The sequence below is a fragment of the Dromaius novaehollandiae genome, chromosome 2 (genome assembly GCF_036370855.1).
Source record: "Dromaius novaehollandiae isolate bDroNov1 chromosome 2, bDroNov1.hap1, whole genome shotgun sequence".
NCBI lineage: Eukaryota > Metazoa > Chordata > Aves > Casuariiformes > Dromaiidae > Dromaius > Dromaius novaehollandiae.
In genome coordinates, this window is record NC_088099.1 from 15034532 (window position 1) to 15059967 (window position 25436).

Genomic DNA, 25436 nt, shown 5'->3' on the forward strand with positions numbered 1-25436 from the left:
CCACCTGGTAATTCTTGCACCAACTCCACAATGTCTGTCTGACTTCAAGCATTTTTAGAACACCTACTCTTAATTTTAAAACACTTCTATTGACAGATAATCTGTCACAACTCACTCACCGTTGGCCCAATGTTTACTTACTCTCACTGTCAAAATTTGCAGTTCATTCCTTGTTGTTTCATCCATCTTTGAATTTAATGAAAATTTCTTACCTTTATCTTTCTTCTCACCACTGGGATTAGATTAGGCCTTTTTTTTCTGTACTGAAGTCTACCACTGGATTTCTCCTCCTTCATGAAGATATTGGTTGAATGTGATCAAATCAGAGGCCACCTCTGTTGAACACCCCAAGCAATTCACAGACCTAATCCTTCAGGCAGATGATTGTTCCTGTAGCACTTTTAATTCCATCTTGCTAATATCCTTTCTAAAACATAGATACAGGAACAGGATTCAGTATTATGGCAGTGATGCTACACATTGTATTTGCAGAATACCATTCCTTGCTCCTGCCTAACTTTCCCTAGTCTCATCCAGGGATAATTTTTTCCTCATAGCATCATGGTAAAAACTCATGTTCAGACAGCTCTTACCATAGTCTGGAAGGCCTTTCTTACATTCCAGAGCATTGTCTGACATACTGTAAAACTGACCTGTGTTTCTTCTTCCCAGATGTGTGGCTTTCCATTTGGCAGTATTTAAAGGAATTTTTTCAGTGTTTCTTTGCCAAATAATCCACACTGATCTGCATTATTTATTTATCCTATTAATAACTTTTCTACTAGTCTTTGTGATATATACATCCTACCAGCATTTATTTTACACTTCCTTTCATATCACTGACAGAAGTATTAAATAATATTTGGCCAAGAAGCACACCTCAGAATAATGAATTCCCATACGTAACACTTGGAGATCTATCAGCAAATCACTTTTTTATTTCATTTGCAGAGTACTGTATTATGCTATTCATTCTTTTCTTCTTGACAGTTTCCATACTTCTGTGTACTTTCTACGTCACTTTCACCTTCTTTTGTAGTTGGATGAACCTATAAATAATTTTTATTGGAAAGCCAGGAGTCGAAAAATATAGTGGGGTGCAGTGAATATTTTAGGATGCTATGCACTTTGTTATTTTGTTAAAGGGATGGGTAGGAGTACCTATCTAATATATATTTTTACAGTTTCTCAAAACTTCCAGACTTAAAATAGATCTGAAAGTCTTGTAGGACTCGTGAAATATCTGTCAAGATAAAGTGTGTCCAATCTACTTAACATAAGACCCTAATCTGTGCCTAGTAACCACTATTTCTAATAAGCCTTCAGAATCAATGCACAGATAGTACCTATGAGGGGAGGGAGATCCTGACTAAATTAGGAGCTGGATTTCTCTGAAGCTTTGTATCTAGATTAAACTAGCTGTCCAGGCTCCCTAGGCAAGGAAGGAGAGATGTGTCCCTTCAGACCATTTGAGATATCCTACTTTAGATAATAATTTTAGGACAGCATTAACCATCTACTGAAGGCAACTATGTCCCTCTGTAGAAGAAGCCTAGATGACTAGCTTATATTAAATACATAATTGCTTTAAAAGTGGAGAGAGGAATGCAGGTGTAAGTGCTTGAACTTCGAGGGATGGAAACTGCTAATGACTTTCAAAGGATTCCATCTCTTTATTATATAAAGGATACATATATGTACATAGGTGCTCACAGGCTCCACTAAGCACTTCACTAGAACATACATGCAAGTGAGACGCTTATGTTAGACATGACATTTGCTTTAATCAGATATCCCTGCAATCTGATGAAATAGATTTTGCAATGTCCTACTTTTCATAAAATCTTGTTAATTACATTAATTTTGTTATCACATTTTAATACTACGTATATTATTTTCCAGAATAGCCTTTCTCCAGTTTTGCCAACGACCAGTGACTTGTCTCTCATTACTCATCTCTGAAGAGCAGCATGTTTTATCAGTTTCTGAGGGATTCCTGAAGTTCCCTAGTATTCCAAGATCTGTGAACAAATGAAACAAAATGTTCAGAGACAGAGAACCTCCTCAGTCTGACTCCTTTGGCACTCAAGGGTGCCAGTCCTGTTAATTTTAGAAAAATATTTAACTTCCATGGTTTATGTTTATGATCCTCCCTATCTGCTGGCTCAATAGAAAGTATTTCCTTAATGCTTTATCATAGGAATACATCATCCTGCTTTTCTCCAGGAACAGATCAAAAAATATTTGTTGAACACTTCCTTTGCTGTGTTGTGATTACTACTCTTATCTCGTGTCAGACTGATACCATTGTTGAACTGCTGTTTGTTCCTGACACATTTAAGGAATTCTTTACTTCTTTTAACCCTTCCAGCCACAGGTTTTCATTGATACCTTAAGCATCCCTGATTAGTTGTCTGCACCTACAGTGATATTTATTAGCCTTTACTAATAAGTACACATATTTTTTTAACCTGCCCTCTAAACTAGAATATTTTGACCTGTTGGATCTCTTTAACTGAAGAGATCTTATTGGATGGGCAGATAAATGACAATTTGGGGAACCCCTACTACCAGGAGAAGCAAGAGCAGAAAGCAGTAGAATGGCCAAAACCACTGAAATGGGCAGGAGGGGCCTGTGCTGTAATTCCACTCCTGTGCAATTTTGTGTAAGACCCAGACTGGCTGGGGTCTCTGTTGCCTTTCTGACAGAAGTTCTTTGTGGCTAGGATTCTCCCTCCAACTTTATAGCATACCTAGTATAACAACAGTTTAAGTTTCATTGCAATAGAAAACATAAATAGTGCAAAAATACAGGAGTCTTGCTCCTGAGTCTCCCTTAGTTTCTTCCTGCAGCTTTATACCATCTCTTTCCTGCAGTCCTGTATACTACATCCCTGTTGTCCTTTTATTTTTCAATCAGAATTTATTTATTTATTTTCTTTCTTTCTTCTTCTTTTTTTTCTTTTTGCCATGGCTGAAGCAGGTCAGAACATTCACTTTCTATTCACAACACTGAATCAGAAGTTTGTAAAGCTCCTACTGTTTATTTTTCTTAAATCAGGTTTCACTGTTATAACAAGCTGGTGCAACGCTGAGAAACACAACCAGTCAGCAGTTGCCATTTCAGTTTCTCCCTTTCAGTTTCTCACAGCTGCTTGGATGTCAATCAAAAACACTTGTTATGAATAGATTTGATGCCTGCAGAGGTTAACAAATCCAGAGCCCAGGATGTAAGCCTAAGATCCAAGTGGAAGGATATAATACATGGACGCCAGTTTGACAAAACACGATAAGGAGTAGACATCCACCAACCACCTCTGCCCCCTCCCCCAACCATAAATTTGGGGAGAAACCACATATGTCGCACTCTTCCATATCTCAGCATATCACCATTGTCAAACAGAAAAATGAATCCTCTATGAGAGTCCCATATGTCTGTAACCTTTCTGAAGCCAGAAAATGCCAAGAAGACCAAGATTTACAGCCCAGTTTCTAATACAAATACAGATGAGTCCCCCATTCTTTCTACTGTGTAGGATTGCAGGAGACTCTAACTTGCATATCCCAAAGGTGAAAGAAAATGTAGATCTATTTTATAGGACTGAATTATAAACAACAAATTCTAACCTTTCCCAAGGATTTGTTTCTCCTGCTAACACTCTTAGTCTGGCTTAAAAATTATATCACTTTTTGAAAACTCCCATATTCAGTGGACCAAACAGAGCAAGAAACCCAGTGTAGGTGGATTACAGAGGAGGACTAAGAGGTTTTTCATGTTTCTAAAACTTAAAAAAATATACTATTTTCTAAAAATCCTGAATACTTTGAAGTTTCAAATATATTAAGAATAAGCTAAATCAAGTGAAATTATTGTACATCCATCTCTGAGGGGAGCAGCCCACACTTCCTTTAGTTAATGGAGACAAAAAAAACACCTCTAGAGAGTAATTCGGGTTATCCTGAAAGGGAAGTCAAAGACCATGTTTGCCTCCAGTGAGTACTAAGGCAGTTCAGGACACTTCCTTTAGTTAATGGAGACAAAAAAAACACCTCTAGAGAGTAATTCGGGTTATCCTGAAAGGGAAGTCAAAGACCATGTTTGCCTCCAGTGAGTACTAAGGCAGTTCAGGATAACTAACTCAGAGAGGTACATCTACATCCATGCAAGCAGATGCATCTAGCATTAGCATTGGCATTAGCATTACCCTACCCTGTTTTTCCAACTTTCCACAACTGTCATCCTCTTTGTTTCCCTATCTTCCCTCTTCCACATTTCTAGCTACCTTACGAATAAGCCAGGTCCCAAAACAAAACCATACGGTTTAGCTTCAGCCTCTTCTCTGGGTGGTGCCCCTTCCATCCCACAGCTTTCCCCAGCTTTTCATCCCTCGTGTCATCCCCCCACCTAAGCTGGAGTCACCTCCACCAGCTATTGTCTACGGTGAGGAGGAGGACAATACAGAGCAGTAGCCCCATAAGCAGCAGTTGGTGTCACACAGATATTCTTCTTCCCATCCACAGCACAAATGTGTTCACACCTGCTTGCTGAACTGTTTTTACTGAACTGAATTCAGTAAACTACTGTACAAGCAATTTGTTCTAGCAATTGCAAGGGACTAGAGGGGGGTAAAAACAGCCAAAAAATTGTCTTGTACCATTTTAAATGAAAAACACGTATAGAGAGAATTTCTCAATCCAGTCAGGAAAAGTTAGCATTTGCCATCATTAAGGCCTCAAAAAGATGAAAAAATAGAAACCAGTCCTTAACAAAAAGGTACTTTTAAAGTATTAGACCAGGAGCTGTCTAGGTTGAATGTAGGTACAGACTCCCAAGGACACTTCCCCAACTTCTATGACTGCTTATTTAATAAGCTTCTCTTTAACACACGTCCTGTTTTATTTGACTGTAAAAGTGTCTGAAGAGTTGGCACTAATTTTGGCTAAAATGACCTCACTTTCTCTGTATAAGAAACTTCTTCACTGCTTATAACTTTCCTGAACTTCAACACATCACCCAATATTTTCCATGCTAGCACTATTCATTCATATGCATTTTGAGGGGAGAGGAGGGAGAGCAAGAGAGGAGGAGGGAGGGAAAAGCGAAGACCTCTCAGCCAGAGCTATGTAGCAATTTCCTTGAATGAAGTTAAGAGAAAAACAAATTATTTTTCCCAAGTCAAAATGCTCATACAACTGTTTCCTTGACAAATGTTTGTGCTTCTGTACTTTGAAGCAGTGCCTGGAAGTTTGCAAGAGGAGGAGGGACGCAAATGTCATGCAGACCTGCTATCCCTGTGAATATGTGGCAATATTAGGTGTCTTTCTAAAAACACAGTAGTCACACACTCAAAAATGCTTTTTTTAAACCATAGAAGAAAGAATATTATAAAGTTCTGCTCGATTCTGTCCTGCACTACAGTCTAGGGCTTGAGGTAAAAGCAGGGCTGCTCCTACAGCTGCTATTCCGTCTGTGGATGCTGCTGTTACTCTTTGCAGGGAAGTAGTCTGCCCCAGACTCCTGCTTCTCACCTCCATCATACCCACACAGACACCCAGGCGACATGGAACTCTTCAGAACGGTTGTTGTTAACTAAGCAGCAATGGAGTGCTAGAAGAAGATGAAAGGATGATGACTTAGGACTGGATGGAGGTGTACTCAAAAAAAGCAACTGTTAAATGTTGCTGCTGATCATGATTTTGAACCCAAGACCAAAGCAAAAATGTTGTTATTGGTAGTAATCACATAGAAACCTCCTGCTATGGGTACATCTTATTCCCACATGATGCCTGGTCCAGATGATAATAAACTCCTGGTAGGCCAATTGCTGGTGAAAGGTTTACCAGTTTGATCTGTGTTGCCAAACTGTATGTCCCAGACCTTCCAGTGACCAACAGACTAGTTATGGAATTTCTATTTCAGGTTGCCTATTCAATCTCAATTAGCTGCCCTGCATATATGTCTGAGGACATAGTCTTGAATGATATGCTTTCATAACTTATTTTCCATTCAGTGGATGAATCAGCACTATAAATGAGGCAATATTTTCTTTTTCTTCTCAGCATTCGTGCTGCAGTTCTAAGCCTCATTTACTGGGAACTACCCAAACCTTGCACTGAAGATAAAGTTAGTCATTATCTTATGAGCTTTTCTACGGGCATGTCCGCACCACACAGTGAAGGGTGGTGTAAAGACTCTTCAGAGAGTGCTACCTGAGCCAGTTCTGGAACGAGAAGCTGTGTTGCCACATCAGCAGGATGCTGCAACTGAACTAATTAACTTCGCTGGAGCCACAGCTAATTAGTATGGGTGCAGCACTGTGTCAACATGGCTTTTTTACTTTTTGATACCTGCATGGCTACACAGTGTGGACATTTCGGCCTGCTCACAGCTAGCTGGAGGAGCTTTGCGCCACACTCCATTGTGGTATAAACATGCCCAGTGACACTCATCACCAAAATATCCAAGTGAGACATTAATGCACACAGTGGCAAAGCACTGTTGAGCCTGTATCCACCACACTTTTAACTAAATTTTTAGAAACACTGGCTAACTTTTTGTGATTGCTCCTTTGCTCCCACAAATAAACCTAAAGGCACTTCTTTAAAAAAAACAGGACAAATTTCAAGTGCCTACCCTAAGCCATTCTGGAGACCAAAGAACAAATTAAAACATTTTCAGAAGTGACAAAGCAAATTTTTAATGGACTACACTTTCACTAAAAAAAAAAAGCTCTCTGTTTCCACAAGTTTTTTTTTTCTTTTTTTCCCCCAGGGAGATTAATTTAGCATCCAAAAACTTTAAATATATTTCCTTCTGGAGGGAAGTTGGGGTTTCGAGGACTGGAGTGAATGATGCTAGCTTTAACTATAACCCTATAATTTGTGACAACACAATAAAAGCAAATATATGAGAATATCAATCACCAGAGAGAATGCCTGCACTTTGGAATTTAGTTTTTATATGGCAGATATAGTGTGAATAACAGATAGACTGTGTCTATTCCATATACTACCAAAACATATAAGAGTTTTTCTATTAGAGACACAGATTAGTCATGAGCCAGCAGGTTTGAGAAACACAAAGAGGTAAATTACAAAGCAACGTGCAGGGATTTAGCTGCACGACTCCCATTAACATCAATGGGATTTAACTGTGTGACTCCCTGTGCACCACTTTGCAAATTTATCCTAAATTGACTAGCGTGGTAATTCCTGGACAGCATGCAGTGGGGAAGTGACTGCTTCTGTAAACACAAGGGAACAGTCGACGCTCAAACGTCTCCATGTTACAGTAAACAAAGAACATTCAAAGAAACATTTTGCTCCCTACATCACAGGAGGATGGGATATAAAGACACTCACTCAGAACTCCAGCTCCATTGGGGAATCCAGTTCCAGAAATGCAATTTTGGGGAAAAAAAAAAAAAAAAAAAAAGGTCTATTAATGTGCTCTCTTGCTGCCAGATTTCAGACCTGCCAAGCCTAAAAAGTCTGATCCACTGGTACCACATAATAAATTAGGTAGCAAACAAGAGCAGTTTCATATTCCCTCTACTACGATGGGCTGAGAGATGTAAAAGAACATCTGATTTAACTTTGACATTGCCTTTCCTGAAAAATGATTTTGGATTTGAGGATAAGTTTTTTCTTATTTGTTTTCTTCTAAAAAAGGTTTACCCCTTTGCTTCCCTCTGCTTTCATAAACATTCTTTCATTCTTTCATTTTTAGGTAGCTAGAGGTCTTGCTCACATTTTATTATCTTTGTATATTAGTTTGAACTGTGGTGTTCCTGGCTGAACAAAAGAGCACAGATCTCATTCGTACTGTGTATTTCCCAGAGCAGAGCACATACGTTAAATGGATACATGGATCATAGTATGCAGGACAGCAAATACAAGCATGCAGGTGCTGTTCATTCATGGGAGGAAGGAGACAGTTCAGGGACTATTCGGAGAAACGTTTTGTAAGAAGTCACGATAGAAACAAAAATTATATGTCTCTTTCTTCTAACTAAACAGTTACTTTTAGATTTTCAGAACTACCTTTAGTTTTCTGTTCTAGAGAAACAAAACCGTATGTCCTTGTCTTTTCCTTCACCTGCAGTGATGATCGGGACAAAAGTCTTCCAGCTGTTTCATTTCTCAAGTTTTATGTTCTCCAAGTGTTCAACACTAGCTGGATTTTTCAGGTATTGTCCTGTCTGGCTGTGGGAGAGGCCCAATAGCTTTCAAAACTGTGGAAGGCCTATTGACACGATGAGTGCTGTCATGCAGGTAGATGCCCAAAGTGTCATAGGAATGTTTTCATATCCATCTGTGCAAAATCAAAGTTCATATGAAGATCCCGCCTCTGCAACTGTAAGTAGGACGTGACCATAGCAGCCACTCAGTTTAGTCCCAGTCCATAGAAGACAGTTCCTGCTGCAAGATGGTCTTTTCCCTTAGGTGAAAGTGGGAACTGAGGGTCAAAGTCTGAGCTGTTATAAGTCAGCATAGATTCACTAATGCTAAACCAGTCACTATCACCCACATAGCTGGTCCTGTCTCTTTCAGAGGCATCCATGACCTGTGCCTTTGTGCCACCAGAGTGCAGTTCTGAACTGCCATCCTGGAAATGTTCCCATCAGCCCCATGTTTGACTTGCAGCTTATGTCAACTCACTGTGATGAAATCCACCCAAACACCGTTGTCAGCCTGACTATATCACCTTTTGAAACCATCCCTCTAGTTTAAACTCCTTTGGGCAAATCTTGGTCCCAGTTAACTCTAGCACATACAGCTCTTAAAAGCTACTTCCTCAAGAAAGGAAAACCTTGGTAACTGAGGAGTCAAGAAGCCAAAATTACTCAGTATGGAAAAAGCCCTCCTTTGCACTGAAATTGTGGAAAAAAAGGAAAAAGTAGATTTTGTTCCATTTTTTCAAATAGATTTTAAGGGGTTTTAAGTTATATTTTTGAGTATATGCCATTTTGTTTCAATATGTACCCCGTTAATTTGTTGCTAGGCAGCACCCAGGCATTTCAAATAAAAATCAAGTCAGCACCTACTTTCTCTGAGGGAATCTGGATTCCTCTTTTCTCTCTCCAGCCTTTCTCTGTCTTTGTTGTGGTACAGAAAGAATATGAAGGAAATAAAGAAGGCTGAGGGAGGCGGATATTCATCTCTTTCATGTGCATTTCTGACTACTCCACTTGACTTGTCAGAGCTTTTCAATGGATCTAACTCGCTTCCAATTCAAACCCATTTTTCTGGTCACCAATACAATGTACAGTAAAGCTGCCTCATTCCCCCTGTCTCACAGAGCTTTCATCACCAGGTCAATCAGACCATCACCATCGGGCAATACCATTTCTGCCTCTTCCAGCTGTTTCCTTCTCCCACAGAAAAAAATATTTGATGGGATATTGTCCTTTCTAAGCAACTGCTTTGCCTGGAAGTATTTAACTGCCTCTACCATAGTCAGGATGTGAAAAGGAACATTTAGGGCACATAAAAACAAATTGTTCCAAAAATTAAAGAGGAAGAGAAATGAATCGTTCTGGGCTGAGAGTCTGAATGAGGCAGGTGACAAAATAGAGCTTTTCAGCTGTCAAACTCTAATGTATTAATCTCTACAGCATCATGATATTTGGTATATGCTACAGTTCTGCACTGCGTAGGAAGTCAGATTAAATAGCTATAATACCCTTAAAATGTAAAAACTAAAAGGGAGAAAAAGGTATTAAAAAGACTTTGAATATCAAAATGATTGCTGCATACTTTGTGGTATGCAAATATTCTTTTCTTCTGAGGAAGGAAAAGAGAATGTGAAGTAGCTGACATCTACCCATCCTTTAAAATACAACTGGGCTGATTTCTGGCAAGGACATGTTTTACACAATGTGATCCAGTTGTGCTGTTCTACTGTATATGTAAATACTGTTGCTGCCAGTGACTATGCTTCTGAATAGGTAATCTGACAAAAGTTAGTTGGAAGAGATATTTCTGTTTTTGGAGAGAGAATACTGTAAATAAACAACAGGAGCGTATCCAGTACTCTACAATGTTTATTATAAGACAGCAGATTCAATTTTGTTACTTCCCAAAGGCAGGATTCTTAAGGTCAAACCTTCCTGAAGAAAGTAGCTGAAGATTTTTTTTCAAATTTCTTTCCCTCTACTTACGCAGCATCAATATCACTGGCATAAATTTCATTTTATACAGAGCTTGATGAGCACTTCTGAACTATGCTGGGTACTTTCTAACATCCTTAGTGTCAAGCAGTACGCCTGCATGAGAGGAGAAGAGGAACCTCACAAGACAATGTTGTAGACCTGTTGTACAAATTTGACAACAAAAGGAGAAGATATGGAGAGATTAGAAGCAAAGCTAAGTTATTCTTCTTGGCTTATTCTTTTTGGTAATTTATTATTATTACCATTTGTATTACGCTAGTCTCTAAAAGCCCCAGTAAGGACCTGGCCTATCCTGCAATATTGCATCTTGGGTGCAATATTAAGACAGGTGAAGCCATAAACCCCCAAAAGATGGGGCTGGAATTGTGAGATAAAACATATAGTTATCAAAAGCCACAAACAGTCACACACATGTAAGTCATGTCTAAGTATGCCTCATTACTAGCCTGTTACATAAATTTTATAGACCTCTCCACTATCATTCAGTCTATTAAATTAATTGTTTGAACAAGAAGCTCCCATTTGAACAAGAAGCTTCCAATCCCATACCAGATTTTTCTAGTCCTTAAATATTCGCTGAGTTCCGGTCCACTGGAATGAGTGAAAAAAGCTGGTAAAGGACAGTCATGGATGGCATCAGCTTCCTTCCATACTCTCCATTCAGTCTCTCTCTGAGTCTGGGGGAAGATCAGCAGGTATATATTTCCTCCCTGTATTATCTAAGGATTCTCATTTTCATCTTCCCATTTGAGGAGTAATGAATACTTTTGTATCACTTAGCTCCTCTATTAGCACTGAATCTCCTGAGCCCCTTTAAAGTGGATTCTCAGATTAAAATCAGCTGTCCTCATGGTCTCTTCATTCAAAATGCACTGAAAAGCTCTGAGAGGGAACTGTATGTTGGGTAATTATCCTGATATCTCAGCATGGTGAAAGGATACACACATCTCTTTCATGTCTGTGTTGTTCTAAGGGGTTAGCAGTTCAAGACTGCTAGCTCTGATTCAGATACTAAAAGCAAATCTGTCCCAGACCTGCTGTTTTTCAAAAATGCTCTGAAAAAGATCAGTGTATTTTTGTTATTACAGCATCACTGGGAAAAATAAATAGAAACAAAAGCAGTCCATCCACCACTCAAAGTACTACTCCTGCTGGCAGAATACTCCTTTGCCCCAAGCGTTTTCCTTCCCCAATGAAAACACTCCCGCTGATACTGGAATGACCTGTACAAATCTCTGCAGTGACTTCTGCTGATGAACCATAATTGTCTCTGTGTGTGTGTGTGTGTGTGTGTGTGTGTGTGTGTGTGTGTGTGTGTGTGTACACTCGTGTGTGTGTACATACGTACGCACTTTGACCTTATTTTCCAGTCTGAAATTCATGGCGCGAGAGGTGGATATTTAATCATTCCCACGATTTTCTAGAAATCCATGCTGATTTCTGCTGGCAGCAAGCCCCTCTACAGGCACTTCATCTGGCCCAGAACATATAGGCAAGTATACTGAATGGCAAGCTCCATTATAATCAGCTTTTTAATTAAAGCCCTGGTTCCCACATTCATGTGGTTATAAAAGACATTGGTTTATTTATCCATTTATTCTTCTATGTTGGCTATTTCTAGTCTTCATGCAAAGAAAAAATAGCAGGAAAAAACTGAAAATGTGATTACAAGAGGTTCAAAAACATAAATATGAAAATCACCTACATAATTCTGCTGGAAGTATTCTTTGAAATGTTTGAATTAGTTTTTTTATACTGAAACAATTAGCTAGTTATACTGAAGAGGTCATTCAGCAGCCAGTCTATGATGTCTTAATGCTTGGGGCTGGAAGCTATGTAGAAAACTTTATGGAGGTGACAGCAACCTGGAACATCTTATACTCAATTGTCTACAAGTGAGAGAATTCCTGAATCTCATCTGTGTTCAGCATCTCATTAAATAATGGTATTTATTATTTGCACCTATATTTATCTCAAACAGCCCCCTTTCTTCTTTGTCTTGACTTAGTAAACCTTTCCTGTGTAAGAAATACAGCTAAGACTAGTCCCAGAAGAACAAGACATACAAAAAATTAGTCTATCATGCTATCAGATTCATGTTTTGTTCCTTGATCCGTATGGCAGAGAACTCGCACTTTTTGTCTGTAGAGGTGGTTTATAGTTAATGAGTCCTTTCTCACTATCTGACTGGCATCGGCTAAAAGAGAAACTGGTTTCCAACAGCTTCCTCCTCTCTAAGTCCTCTCTTTTTTCCCCATTCCCTCCACCAGCGCTTATTGTCACAATTAATTGAATCATTTCCAAAAAAAGCAAAGCCAAAAGGCCCCAGCAGGAACTGAATTCAAAACAGCAGCGAGTGCTCAGGTCCCTGAGGCCTCACCGCTGTCCCAGCAGCTTCCCAGCCTTGCAGGTCCTGCTACCATGGGAGAGCGCCTGGGACCTTCCCATCATACCTGCAGCAGAGAGGCCAGCGCTGGGCTGGCACAAGGGAAATATTATGCATTTGGGCACCTTTTCTGTACTCTAGCATTTATATACAAGAGTGTGTCAATATTACCCTTTTTAGGTCAGGGTCTTCCACTTTGATACGTTCTCAATAAGATGATCTGAAATAAAAACAAACAAAAACCCAACATTTCTTCGACCTTCAAATCAGCATGGCATACAGACCCATTTCACTGCTTCATCATTCTCTCAGTGTCCTGACCAAGGAATTTGAGGTGGTTAGGCAAAACCATTGAATTCAAAACTTAGACGTCTGTGGCTGTAACAAATGTCTTACCTGACAGAAGGATTCAGTCACAAAGTTTTCTTCATTTTGTCTAAGATGGTATCAAAATAGAGCACCTAAGTAATGCAAGAGCAATTTTAGCCCATTAAGTCTGAAAACAAGTTAGCATGTAGACCTGAAACTTTTGTAAATAGAAATGGTGTCCACAAATGTGCCCAACAGCAGGACCTCATTCCCACTCATTAATCCTTCCTTAAATTAACATCACTCAGCAATGTCAAATCTAGGTCTGAATGTGATTGACAGGAACCAAGACCAAATATTATTTTCCAGACTTCCAGAAGTTTCATTCTTTGGGAAGGAATGCTTCCTGGAATGATAATATCTAAAAATCTTAAATGTCTAAATTAACTAGCATTCATCAGAGTGCTGCCAGTAATGAGGATGGATAAGAGGCACATACATAGACACATGCACACAAGAGACACATGCAATGCTCACTTCTTACAGATTTCAGCTGTCTTTTCCTTGTAATTGGGAGCTGGAGATTGAAAGCTTCTTTACCCTTCACCTTAAAAAGAAAGCAACCCAGAAAAAAAAAAAAAAAAAAAGAGGAGGAAATTTCCAGTAAAAATGAAGAGAAAACATTCTTCACCTCAACACCAGCCTTGTTCGTTTGCCAAAACTTGTTCCCTTTGCAATGTAGAGTGCTGATCAGAGAGAAGCAGAGGATGGACAATGACTGAACTTTTCATTTAGATTTGTTAGGGGTTTTATATACTGAACTAATTGGGTTATTAAAAATACTATTACTGTCCAAAACATCTACAAGTAATAAATATTAATTCAGTTAATGAAATATGGCTGCATAGAATGAGGGGAAGTATTTCACAGAAAGGAGATTATTTTCTGAACCTGCCACTTTGCTTTGAATATGGTGGTATAAAACTCTTGCTGTTTATGGACATATAAACTGAATACTTAGTTAACACTTCTTTGAGCTGGTTTAGCAATAAAAGTACACAGAGATACCTTCTTACACTTCTTCTCATAGGTATCTAATCCACTGGCCTATTTTTTCAAAAATACTGGCATCTAAAAACAGCATTTATTTTTAAAATATAATTTCAAAAACCAGAACTGAAGTTCTACAGCCAGACACAGAAGAGATACAGCATGGCATAACCCCATCTTTGCACTGTTTAATCTTATGAATTTGTTTAAGGATGTATCTGCTTTCAAAAGTGAGGAGGACAGCCTGTTATAAAACTGAGAAACTATTTTATCTCTTACATAATAAGACTACCGTGAAATATTGTACACCATGTGTGATGACAGTTTTTGGTGAGACATAGAGATTTGTTGAACTGAAATTCAGATAAAACATTATAAATTTGCCAGTTTGTAAATTTGCGATAAGAACAAGAACTAAGGATTAAAAACAGTGGTCATTATTGTCGATAGATTCTAATCTTCCATCATTGATTTAAACATTCTTTTATCATAATTATGGTGATCTCTCACCAAGGACTTAGAAAATTTCCTCTTTTTCAGTTCCTGGAGTCTTTCAGTAGTACCATGAGACTCCAAAACAAGGAATTCTGTATGTAGTTTGTAAAAACTTATTTGGCAAGCATCTTTCAGTAGCAGGAAATAACTGTTAGCCGATAGCAGATAATCAAAATGCCTAGTGTTCTGGTCACAGAAATTACTATGGTATTCATCAGGTAGGAGAAAAATAACTGATTTGTTTTAGTAACTATGCCAAAACAGTTGATACTGTAAAGTCTGAAGGAGCATACACTGTATGCATAGCTTTTATTTTCCTGGAAAAGTTACAATCAGATAAAATACATTCATTGGCTTTAAATCTCAGAGAAAGCTATCCAAGACAGTCATTGTAAATCTATCATTCAGTGATGTCTGTTATATTTCACTGAGCCTTTGATTTTCATTTCTGTATACAGCTTCAGGTGGAGACATTTTGGCTAGCATTAATGTGATAACATTAATAGCCTCCTTGCACCATTTTCTGACTTCCTAACAAAGTAATTTATTACTTAACTTCAGGAAGTTATAACACGAAGAACAAACTTGTAGGCTACAATCCATTAAAGCTGTGTACAATTGTTTGGATTTCTCAAATCATGGGTTGAGTATCCAAACTAAGGGAAAAAGATGACATCCTAGCTGCCTGAAACAAAAGAACTTTTGTAATTAGAATGAGGTTGGAATTCTCAGCATTGAAATTGCAGATCCGTGTGCTCTTCATGGAATTTCAATGCAGTAAAATAATAGAGGATACAGTAGGAGGATAAGCCAGGAAGGAATGTGACTGACTGACGCCCATAATAATAAAATGATAAATAATAATGCACTGAATATGCTGACATATTCCTATGTGCCCTCTTCAGTGCCCTCTATGCTACCTCCAGCAGAAAAGATGGCCAAAAGCTATGATGTACAGGATACTAGTAGCCAAGTATTTACGTCCTGTGCTGTTGATGGAACTTTTGAGCTGCCTCCACTGCTTTGAGACAAGCTTTGACAGATGCAAGCCACAGCTGTACACAGAAGTGCTGCTACTGAGCTTGGAAATTTTTCTAACACAGTTTCTGCCAGCTTCAAAAAAACAAGGTTCATTTATGGAAAAGAAAAATCATCTGTGCCTCACAACATACTCGTGCTGGACTGTCAAGTTTTCTTCCATCAGCTTTCTCTATATTCTACCAGTTGCAAACTAGTATCTAGAAAACCTAACCTCCCTGCCAGGGTTACACCACCAAGCTTCATAAGAGAAAGACAGATTCCTTGCACTGCAAACTGTCATATTTTGCAATTGCTAATTTATGACTCTCTTGGGTATGTTGCGGCAATTCTTCCAGCCCATATTTACCTAATTTAGCACTCCTTACTTAAGCAAATGCTCAGTTCTACTCCCACTAGGACTCCTGCCTGAGAAAAGAGGTCTGAACAGGTCCTAGCAGAAAAGAATTAATAATAAGGTAAATCCCACAATGGTGGAAAGGCTACATTCCATATACACTAAAACTAAATCAGCTGAAAACTACTTCAGCATATTACACTTGAGGGGGTTTCATGTGTGAACTTGAAAAGCTGCCTTACAGTGGTCAGAAATATGTTTTGAGATGTCAACTTTATGAAGTAACAGAATTATGTGAAATCATGGCTGGAACACTAAAGCAGATAAGAATACCCTTGAACTTGGCTAACTTCATCCCAAACAATCCCAGCTGGTTTTACTGCTCCAGAACTATTGTAAAATGTATATTTTCAAAAGTCTTCAATTAGGGAAAATTCCAGCTAGAAAATGAGTTTTGCATTTCAAGAAGTTTAAATCTTCTTGTGGTGATCCTGGTCTCTTCAAATGAAGAAATGCTCAGCATATTTAAATCTAAGAGAGAAGATAATCATGGAACTGCTAAATTTTAAGTTCATTTTTAGCTAGTCGACAGTTTTCAAAGCTCATTTTTACTAGGACATTTGTAAAAAAAAAAAAAAAGGACTTTCAAAAGAAAGCCAAGGAAGACTAATTGTATTTTAATTAACTTAGTTCTGCCCCTTTGAGAAAGTTATAAATAGAGAAAGTTATGGATTTATTTTTTAATTATAAGATTGAAGTCAAAAATTTGGTCAATTCTGCAGAAATACTGGAAAGTTTAAGCAAACAGAATTTCCATGAAATAGTCACCCTTTATTATAATCTTAAATCTCAACAGGTTATAAACAGACAACAGATACAGACTTCGCCAAAAAAAACTTAAAAGGTGTGCCATCAAATTTCAAATCTAACAAAGGTGTCTTTTGCAAGGAACTCTTCCTATAGTAGCCTCTATCATGAGGCAAGTGGCATAGGCTGCAAAACTATGTAGTGGCTTGTTTTACATGATTTTGATTTAAAAGACCGCACTGTCTCAGACCCCCAGACTCTGAATGATTTCACATGGACTCAAGGCTGCCTGGTCCTCTAATAACTAGCAGGTGCCTGCAAAAGGCTAGAAAATTATTTCTCACGCTTGTGTTACCATTAACTCCATCTCAGGATATGAGTAAGACAGTAACATGGAGGCAAACTAAAGAGAGGTAAGAGGAACGATGCAGAGCAAACAGCCCTGGAGAAACAGGTTCCTGGTTTTGAAGACAAAACATCTAGGCTACAGTTTACATTTTATTGCCACTTAAATCAACTTCTCTGAGCAAAAGGCTAGAAAGTATCCCACTGTGACATTGGTATAAAGTGAAAGGACGTTCCTGAGGAAAATGACAGACACTCAAGCTTTCTCAGAGGCTTTGCTTTCATCTTATTATCCTCCTAATTTTAAAATAAATCTTTATAATGAGAAAAATTAAAGAAGGAGTATCACAGCCGATTTGAGCTGCATGGTAAATGCTTTTGATCATAGGACTAATGGCATTTGGCACAGGTTAAAGAAGTGATGTCTCTCCTGGATCCAAATAGTAGCGTCCCACCCTGGATACAACTAGAAGTGGATCACACTCCAACTGTTTATGATAGCTCATCACAGTCTCAGGAAGTCAGACTGAAAAAGAAATCTCCTCCCTTCAAAACTTCTCCTCTAAATATATTGGCTATTGTCTTCAAACAGAAGCAAAGATTTGACTTAAAATGAACAAATGCTGCCAGTTACTTTTATGATGAAAAATGAATGTTGAAAACCACCTGTATATCTATAGCCACTATCTACATAGGTTCAAATTATGCAATGCTTATTTTTTGTGAGTTTTCTTCTCAGGGAATGAAGTAAGTTGCCATTCAGTTAACTAAGGCAGAATCACAACCACTTAGTGTTAAATGACAGAGCTGGCTAGGGTCTTCTCCACATTTTACTAGCCTTTCCTTGCTCTTCCTCTCAATTCCACTCGTGGCCTTTTTGCTCTTATATAAAAAGCAGCCAGAATGAAGCCCCACCAAAATCCATATTTTTGCATGATTCTTTTCTAAGGAATTGGGTTTCAGCAATTTTCCACAGGGACAAGGTTTTAATACTGCCTGTCTTTCTGAGGATGGACACTCTGACAGGAGGGTCGATAATGAGCTGGCTGCATGCCCACCCTCTCTGGGTGGCGAGAGGCAGGAATGCTAAGTAAACATACACCCTGCAGTGTGATGAATGTGATATAAAGATAAGCCCAGCCAGTCAAGTAAGCAGAAACTTGGGTTTGCAGGATTTAAGTTGGTGTCAGAATCTTGTCCTTGCTCAAAAGTACTCAAATGTCAATCCACTAAAAACAGACTAACACTGAGTGCAGCAGTGTGAGCTGTCTGCTTAAGAATACAAAACTGTAGAATTTCAAAATGTATTTTAATCTCATAGGCATAGAGACAACTCATTTATTAAAAGCAGAGCTGTCATGATTACCTGCCAACAAATCCAAATTTTTACTTTCCTAAGGGGTCCAGCAGCTTTTGGCATATACGGAAAGAGCCATTTTAAATCCTGCTTCCAGTGACTGCCAGACATCCCCTGTCCCAGGTGTTAATTCCACCCTTTGGTATTAGAAGGCGTCGGTTATCAGCATGTGCCAGTGGTTCTGTCCTCTGTGCTTCACCCCAAAGCTGCAAGACCACTGTGGCTCCTCTATCAATAGCATAAAACTGCAGGCATGAAGTATCCAAACAGTATGACCATCAGTGACAACAGTATCAAGGAACATATTTATATTGTGATTCTAATGTGGAAGCCCTAGTTACATGACCACGTTACTGCCTATCGGTAGCAACTGTCTCTACACATATTCTTAATACATAAGAATAATGAAATTTAGCATAGGTCCTGGCAAGTTAGGCTAAGCCAAATCATCTCACATATACCAGAGGTTCAAATTGTACAGACTGTTTAGACTGTATTAATGTCAGCTAATGCATAAGTTTGTTAAGCCACATCAACTTCATCATGAGCCTTAAAACCTCAAATAATGATCATGTGAAGAACGCTACTCCCTCACAATATTTAACACTATATTCATAAAGGCCTCATTCAGATACATTTCATAATGGTAACCAGAAGCTTGTTCTCTGATTACTCCCAGACTTTTTCAAGGCTCTTCAAGGTGTGAGATATGATAGGCAGCAACGGATGGCAGAATCAGTCTCGGTTTGATAGATAAACTGACCACATACACCAACATTACAGGTCTGCTCCAAAGCTATTGTAAAAAGAGAGCTGGATTTGCCTGCAGTGTGACAGACCTTAGCTTTTATACCTGTGAGCATGAAACTTTCTGCTCCATGCATCACTGTCCCTGTGTTTCTCCCTCTCATCAGAAGCTGCTGAGAGCACTGCCAATCCGCACTGTTAGTCAATGTTCATCAAGCAGCGGTCTGACCTTTTTTACCTTTTCCCTCCCTCAGGGAGCGTCCTCTGCCCCCATATAAAGAAATACAGGAGCCCAAAGGACATAAAAAACGAAAAGATCTTTATTGCCCACAGAAGAGCAGACATCAGCCTCACAAAGTGATCACCTCACTTTGATCAAGTTTCATGCACCACTTACAGATCCCTAAAGCCAGAGTGTGTTTCTGACCCTGATCTCTTTACGATTACTCAGCAGCACACAGTTTTATCCAGCAATGGTCAAGAGGACAACACGTTTGCCCATTTTCCCCAGCTTGGGCTTGCTGCCTTTATTGATTATTATCAGCTGTAAAGCCTGTGAATTGTGGGTGCTCCGGGGGTTTTCTTGACAGCTAACTAAGCCTGAGGCAAACACAGACTCATGCAGCTCCAAACAATCCTACCTGGGTTTCCTCCTCCTCCCCCTCTCCACCATGCACTGCATTTAATGGTAATTGTTTATGATAAGGAGATTGTAATTAGGAACATGCACCAGCACAAGTGTCCAGCATTTCATATGCCAAGCATGTGCCACCAGAGCAGTCAAGATACCTCCAAAGATTCTTTTAAAATTTATGATTTTCTTACAGCAGATAAAGAATCCCTTCCCCCTATGCACACATACATTTATGCAGCTTAACTCCATTTTCTTGTGACAGCTGATTCAAACACAGCCCAAGTTACTAACGCTGCATTAACAGAGTTGTTGGTTCTTTCTAGGAAAGTAGGAGACAAATCTCACAAAAACCAGCACAGTGGGCTTTTAAAATGGCAGTCAAGCAGAGAAATTTGGTGCTAAGCATACACATAGACAGCTAGCCAATGTCTCATTCCCAGCCCAACGTTCATCTGTAGAGAGAGCGTGAGAAGCTTGCTTTTCCTGTGTATTTGCTGTTCGCGCTGTACAGATTTCAGAATATAAGAGAATATAATATCCTGTACAAAGGATTTCACAATATAAGAGGAAGGTGTGTAGATTGTATAGCTCCCTCACAAGTACACACAGCTCCTGCGCAATCCACATAGACCCAGAGAAGACACCACTCCAGTGAGAATGGGCGGTTTGGGTTTGTAAAAGACAGCAGTGGGAATGGCAGTTTGAGTCTTACATTAACACTCTTTCTTTAAAAGTTGCTTATTCATTCAAGCAATCAACATGTTGATTCATTTCTGTTTGGCTAGAGGTAACGTCTGTACTCTCCCATGCATTCAAGTTTCAACCAAACTGGAGTGCAAGTTAGGATTCTTCACCTCTGGCTGACTGTCTTACACAGCTGTCAAGACAGCAGCAGGCTTACTCTTCAGGTAAATGAGAGATCTGTATTGCTATGGCACAGTTCCTGCTAATCATCTTATCTGATACGCCCATAATTAAGACCCACCAAAGAAGAAATATATACCATGCCCACAATTAACATACTCTGCTAATTGAGTTTCCTTGCAAAACAATGAGCTTCTAGGAAAAATGGGGGGGGAAAATCCTGTATGTACTTAATGGAATTAATGCCTCAACCTTTTTGGATATAACTACATACATAAAGAACAAAACCATTCCAGTCACATATTTTTACTAGATTTAGAGACTATTCCTGAGCTACATGCACTTGTATAAACATTTTTTACAGTGAAGATTGATCTGAGAGATGAATAGTCATCCAAATTAATCCTCTTCCTGAAATGGAGATACAACCGCCATTCAGAATATGATGGATTTCACAACAAATTATTACATAGTTACAACTTTAAAGTTTTTTCATTCTACTTAACTAAATGGAGCTCAGTAAATGGAAGTGACTGAGAACCTCAGACAGGCTATGCATTACCCAGCCTCTATCTACCAATGTATTCCATATCATAAAGAGCAGCCTACTCCTAAGAGTCTAAAAATGCCAAGAAACCTTTCAGCATGCCCTTAAGATCAAGAAGCTTTCGATAAGTCAGGTCCAAAATAAAAGACGTAGAGCCTGGGAAGGTTTCTGGGTAGTGTTACCCCTTGTGACTGCAGTGGCTTCCAAAAACTCAGGGTCGTGCATATGACAGTTAAGAGACAAGGCTAGTGTTGCAGGCTTTAAACTTCGAAGCATTTCTATTCCATTACAAAATCTGTAAAATCAAGCTGTGAACTCTTTGTCTTTCTCTACGTACACAGTCAGCATATACAATCTGAGATGGTGAACACCTGCCCCTCACATGCTAGACCAGGAGACTGCTACTATTTTTGTTGCTTGCTTCCATAAAGGAACTCTGATTTTCGCCAGAAGAGGTGAAAAACAGATTTGTTCCCCCAGAACAAGAACAAAATTACATCCACTTTCTTGCCCTCACTTTCCTCTTCCACAGAGCATAGTCTCAGAGCCTTTATTTCCCATCAAGAACCAGTAAAGCTGTCGCAGATAATGAGATCAGCCCTGAGATGTGAAAATGCTTTACCATTTTGTGAATGATTTGACCAGAGTCCTAACGGCAATATCTGAAAGACTTGGTGAGCACTGTTCTATATATTATTATCTTTCCACCTTCTTCTCCAGCAGTGAGACATGACAGAAGAGAAGAATTTGCAATGAGGCTTCAGATGATATGCTGTAGTAGGCAAGCAGCTGCTATTCAGCTGACTTTTCACCACACAAAGCTTGTGAGTTTGGAAAAATGCTGAATCTACAGAAATACATCAGGACTATATTTATTAATTTCATGATGATCACTTTTTCCTGTCTAGAAATACTACTTATTTCATCAACCAATTACTCTGCTCCAATAACATATTCATTTATCAGGATATCAGAAAATACATGAACTTGATGAAAGTTGTGAAAAAAAATTTATTTCACTTAGATACCACTCAAAACAGTGGTAAGAGGTATATTAAACTTACACTGCAATTCATCAGAATAACAGCTGTTGGAATCAACACAAAAGTTCTCTCCAATTTGCATGCAGAACGTATGCTTAAAGCACAGAGTGAATTGATCATCTTGCAGTGGAGGGTTTAAGGACTGAATTGAAGTACATCAAGTATATCATGATGGAGGAAAACAAAGAGCACCTAGGCACAGATTTGTCCCACCCAATTTTAGACACTTAAATGATATATCTAAAATAAAAGCTCAATTACCCACAACTTGCTTTTCTAAGCAAGGAAAAAGCCAGAAACCAATTCTGTCCCAATCTGAGTTCACTTCGGCTGCTAAAGGCACCTGTGTTTTGCAAGGACCAGATCTCTAATTTAGACACGTTGTTAAGTGTTTGGAAACTAGCAGGATGAATCTGGGCTACAATGAACCTCATGTACAAACTTTACAAAACTACTCCATTCACTATGGCTTTTCTGCTGTGCAGATCACAAAAGAAAGATTGAGTCCACATCACCCCTGCTCCAGTCTCTGTCTTTTTTTCAACTTCCTAGGCATTAGCAGCAATTAGCCCTTACCTCTTCACAGAGTAGAGCTATGGTTCCCTGTTTCTTCCCTCTTTGCACTAAGATAAGAGTGATGACCAATCCAGCTCTTCCAACAGATTATGTTTCATCTGGTCAGTCAATACAGGTTTGCCTTTCTTAGGAGAAAAAATCAATCTTAGCTATTACGAGAAGTACTGTTCTAAGGCATGATCAACAGCATTAAATATGAGAAGCAACCCTAATGTTTAGATTGCTTTTCAATTATGAAAGATTATGACCTTTTCCTGAGATACCTTTGCAATGGAAGCATTTGCAGCAGACCTTTGAAATTCAGCAGAGAAAGCCCTTGAGCTAAAGTAGTGCTTTCCCCGTCTTATGAAATTCCATTCAGTTTTAGCTGCAATCTCAACTGTTAAAAAATAAAAAAATCACATTTCCTTTCTTTCTCTTACATTCCCCAGAACATAAGAACAGCTGCACTGAGTCAGACTAAAGGTCCCCCTAGCTCAGTTTCCTGTCTCTGACTGTGGCCAGTAGCAGATGTTTAGGGAGAATGTATAAAATATAGGGCATACATACAATGATACTTCCCTGTAAACCTCCCAGCTTCTGGCAGTCAGCAGTTTAGGGACTTCCTGAGCCTAATTTATAGCCCACCATTCTGTATATATGATTAGATTATATATTCCCTATGTGCATTACTTTGCATTTATCAATATGAATTTTGTCTGCCCAGTCATTCAGTATCATCAGAGCAGTCTTTAGACTCCATTTTAGCTTTTTATGACTCTGAACGATTCTGTATTGTCACCAGTCTTTTTCACCTAACACTTCATCCCTTTTTCCACATTGTTTAGGAATATCCTGAATGGCACAAGTTCCAGAACAAGTCCTGTGATACCCCAGCAGTAATCCCATTCCATTCTGAAAAAAGACCATTTACTTCTGCTCTTAACTTTTTTGATACTTTTCATCCCATGACAGCTTTATTCCCTTAAGAACCTTTAGTGAGGACTCCTGATAAAGCTTTTTGGACACCTAAGTACACAATATCAACCAGGGCAACTCTATCCACATGACCCTTTACTGCCTCAACAAACTAATGGATATGGGAGGAGACACTTTTCTCTTCAAAAGCTGTGGTGACTCTTTCCCATTGGATCATATGCATCTGTTTGTGTACTCATTCTCTTATATATTATTGTTCATATCAGTTTTTCCTAGCAAGGAAAACAGACTTACTGGAACTCTGGAATCTATTTTAGACACTGCTGTCATGTTTGCACCCTCCATTCCGCTAGCACAGAGGTCAAGGTAGAGATAGCTTATATACTACTGTAGTGTCCACACATTCCTTATTTAACTTCTTAAGAAGTTGTGGGTGAACAGTTCTGAAAGTTTGCTACTATTCTTTGTATTGCTGTATACTAAAACATTTCCTATTAATACATGATTTTGAGATAGTTCCTCCAAGTCATCCCACATAAAAAAGCCATTGCTGTAAAAGAATCTCCCTACCTTGTCCCAAAGATAACCCTAATGCAAAAAAATTTTCCTAGCTGGGATTTCTGCTACTAGTCTGATTTTCTTCTGTTATTGAAGTGTGCCAAGGTTGTTAGGGTCACAAAGATGACTAAGGGATTGGACCATCTCTCACACGAGGAGAGGCTGAGATAGCTGGGATTGTTTAGCCTGGACAGGAGGAGGCTCAGAGGGATCTTAACCATGTGTATAAATACCTGATGGGAGCAAGTAAAGAGGATGGGGCCAGACTCTTCTCAGTGGTGCCCAGTGATAGGATGAGAGGCAATGGGCACAAACTGAAACACAGGAAGTTCTGTCTGAACATAAGAAAAAACCTCTTCCTGTGAGGGTGGTTGAACACTAGAACAAATTGTCTGGAGAGGCTGTGGAGTCTCCATCTTTGGAGACTGGGCAATCTGCTCTAGATGATCCTGCTTGAGCAGGGGGATTGGACCAGATGATCTGCAGAGGTCCGTTCTGACCCTAGCTATTCTGTGATTCTATGTAGTTCTTTTTGTTTCTTTTCAAGTCTTTTTTGGTAGATGAGATACGTTTATTCTAAGTATGTAAAGTTATCTTTTATGTAAGCAGTCTATTTATCCTTTCGGCTGTCCCTTTTTATAAGCTGCCCTAATTTTATGTAGTTTTCCTTTTGGAATTTATATGATACTGGATTTTTTTAATTTTTCACTACTAATAATTTATTGAATTTTAGTACATTAGAGTAGTGTTACAGTTTTGCTCTTTAGAATACTATTTTGTAGTAGATCCCCAAGCCTGCACAAGACTAAATCAGGAATTACCTATTCTCATAATCACTCTCAAGTTTTGGGTTAGATAGTTAATATAAGAGCCCCAAAGTATATTTTTCTCACTTCAAGTTAGGATTTTTTAATGCATGGGAATTCTGCATCACTTGTTGATAGTTAGATTATTTATTTTGTTTGATTCTAAGCTTTCCAACAAACATCAAAAACAAAATTCAATGAGTCTGTTCTCTTTTTGTTGCTTCCAAGTATGATTTTCTCAATTTCTGTTATATCTTTTTCCTTAAGAACTGAGAGTTTTAATCACTTTACATTAGATTAAAAATCTTCTTGAACTCTGTGCTTATCTATTCTATCAGCTTTTCCCCAGTTCTTAAATTGAAAGCTCCCCTGTAACTCTTTTAATATATATTATTAGAAACATTAAAAATAGACTAAGGAGAATTCTTAGTCATCAGGTTATTC

General features: G+C 38.7%; 1 long non-coding RNA gene across 1 annotated transcript in view; it reads right to left on the reverse strand.

The window, feature by feature from the left end:
- Nucleotides 1-1649: 1649 nt before the first annotated feature.
- Nucleotides 1650-25436, reverse strand: part of LOC112984052 (uncharacterized) — a 155133-nt gene continuing 131346 nt past the window's right edge. The window contains exons 8-9 of the long non-coding RNA XR_003259388.2: nucleotides 12733-12781; nucleotides 1650-2021 (exon numbers count right to left, since the gene is read on the reverse strand). This is a non-coding gene — a long non-coding RNA (uncharacterized LOC112984052). The remainder of the gene's footprint in view (nucleotides 2022-12732; nucleotides 12782-25436) is intronic.